The following is a 3050-nucleotide window of genomic DNA, read 5'->3' as shown; positions in this document are numbered from 1 at the left end:
TTTAGTTTATAATGCCTGCTGTTTTAATAGCATTTAGAAATCTGAGGAAATAATTATGTGGTATTTTTCTGAAACTCACAAGTGAAAGATTTCCTGAAGCTTACAATAATACCCACATTTAGACCAGGGCAACAGATTTCAAGGCTTTTTCTGAAAATGAGTAAATATGACGGGTAAGCCATGTACTGGCCATAGTTATGGATTCTCTACTGCTCGCCTAACAGGGTCCTATGTACTGTGTTGGATCCAAAGGAGTCCAAGTTCCTGAACCTCAAAATATTATAATATATTCTGCTTAATAGACAATTTGACTTTCCCATGAAATGGAGCTGCCTTAGCACTGTTCTTCATCCAGCGAGAGCAAACTCTGTCCATCCCCTTTGGAAGACCTTATATCTATTATTAGAAAGAACCTACTAATCAGAGATAAACAACGGAATGTTCCCACTTTATTATATTTGGAAAGTTATTTAAGAGAAAAGTAAGTAAGAAAGAGTGGCAGATGATGATGGATGGCAGAGGCCCTCCCCAGGCAGCCATGGAGAAGTGGTCCAGCACAAGGAACAGTCACACACGTAGTACACGTTCCTGCTAATGGGAACTGTGTCTGGCATCCAGAGTAAGGCATGCCCTTGGAATTGTGTTCCTCTCTGTGCACAATGGCATTGAAGGACCTAGGCCATAAATAAACTTTGCCATTCAAGAGAACATCTAGCCCATTACAGTAGAGAGAGAGAGAAAGAAAAAAAAAAAAAGTCAGTGAAGTTTCCAGAAGCAACTCATTGACTGTAAACCCTTTCTTCAGGAAGATTAATGTGGGCACTGCTGCAGGCATCCTAAGAAGAGAGAAAGAAAGTAAGGGAAAGGGCATTGACTAACTGGAGTTGTGATGGAGAAAAAGGACACCTAGTAAGGGTCATACCTGTAATTCCACACGTAGACTGAATCAGGAAAGTTGCTCTGAGTTTACAGTTAGGCTGGGCTATATAATAGCAGGAAAGCCAGACCTACTTCACCAAGCAAAACAGGACAACATATCTATCGACAAAGTGGAAAAACACTTATTATTCCCCAAACTTCTATGCTACAGCTTTGTCTTGACTTTTTAAACACATCACAAAAATCGAATAAGGCAACAAAACCACACTGAGATAGAGCCATTGTCCATCCTGTGTAGGATACTGTCTGTCTGTGACAGAATTATATAAAGCATTTTAGGGAAGGATATCTTTGGCCTGTGTTATATAAGTAAATAAGTAAGCGAAGGAAGAATAAACACATTTTAAAAAGAAGTCAATGAAACCCAACAATCTTTTTAATGGGGAGAAGATAGATGTTAGGCATGTGCTGGGACAAGACATGGCCAAGACATCCCACACCCTGTTCCTGTGTATGTAGCCTGACAAGCTACTGAAAAACCTGGGATGTCTGTGTCTTAATATTTGGACAACAGAATGTCCTAACTGAAAGTCAGGATCTGTTCTAGACCTTGAAGAGTCTAAAAGAGGAGATAAATATGAAGCCATTAAAAAAAACAAACAAACAACAACAACAAAAAAACTTCAGCACTGACTTGGTAGCTCTGTCTCCTGATGTTTAAGATGCCTCACTGTAGTTGAGCATCCTTTAAGCTGCTGATAGATGTTTCCATTACATTCAAAATGAAGGCACTGAGCATTTTCTTATGTGTGCACTAACAAAGGGTCTAGAGCCTCCAAATCCTCAACATTGTCATTTACATCATAGTTTTGACCATCCTTTGATTTTCTAGAAAACTGTGGGAAGAAATAAGAGAAATCCATTCCACCGTACTTTAGAAAGGATGAGCATCATCTTCTCTGATGAATATGCCACCCACTGCAAAAAAAGAGTCCTAAGAACATTGCTAAAGTCTACAATCAATATCCAGTGTTGTTGCCTCCTCTTCCTTTGAGATAGCCAACACAGCCTCTGGAAACTTGTTTTCCTGTGCTAAATAAGTTTGTGGTTAAACTATCTGTGTGACTCTTGACTAAATTCTTCTCAACCGTAAGAACCAAGCGATGTTTTATTATTATAGCTTTACTCCATGCCATGACTCATAAGGGGGCTCACGTTCTTTTGTCCTGGTGGCATCTGAAGTCCATCTGAGCCTTTTGTTGATCATCAGTATGCAAGCGAATAAACGATTATGAAAGACTGAGAGCAAAGATGAATGACTAAGCCCACAGGTGGCTTTTGTGACTTACTCTCCTATCTAATAAAGAAGTGGGGCCTTCTGCAGGCAGAGTAAGCAATATAATCTAAACATGTGTCCAGAATCACAAGGGAGTTTGGTAAACATCAACACATAAGCAGCCATGTTGATTTGGCCACTGTAAACTATTTCTTAATTTGAATAATCCTTTGGTCATGTGATGACTTTTTACAGTTAAAATAGGAAATTCCCCCCACATGCTCTTGTGTTGAACACTTGGTTCCCAGCTAATAGTTCTTATTTGTTGGGTTATAGTAATCTGAGGAGCTGGTGGCTAGCTGGAGGTGGGCCTCTGAAGTTGATACCTTACCCCTTGTTAATACCTTTCTCTCTAGCTCATGTCTGACACATTGTTAATAGATTTCTTCATTACATACCTCTGCTGTCATGATGTTCTGCTTGCCACAGACTAAATCTCAACAGAGTCCTAGACTATGGACTGAGATTCCTGAAACTGTGAGACAAAAATCTTTCTTGTAGTTTTCTTAGGTATACTGGTCATTGCTATAAAAAAAAAAAAGCAATTACTACATCTTGTATTATTGAATTTTCTAGCTTACTTATGTCCTTTATAATGTGAGACATCAGAACTATACATCATAGTTGAAGAAAATACAGAGATAGGAAAGGAGGGAGTGAAAGGAGAGAAAACAGATTTGAAGCTTCAAGGACCTGGGGAATGTTGTAGCCCAAAGATCTTGTTTTATAAAATTGGACACAGATATAGCTCTCTCTTATAAGGCTATGCCAGTACCTGACAAACACAGAAGTGGATGCTCGTAGTCATCTATTGGATGGAACACAGGGCCCCCAA

The sequence above is a fragment of the Mus pahari genome, chromosome 17 (genome assembly GCF_900095145.1).
Source record: "Mus pahari chromosome 17, PAHARI_EIJ_v1.1, whole genome shotgun sequence".
Classification (NCBI taxonomy): Eukaryota; Metazoa; Chordata; class Mammalia; order Rodentia; family Muridae; genus Mus; species Mus pahari.
This window is presented reverse-complemented; position numbering follows the sequence as displayed.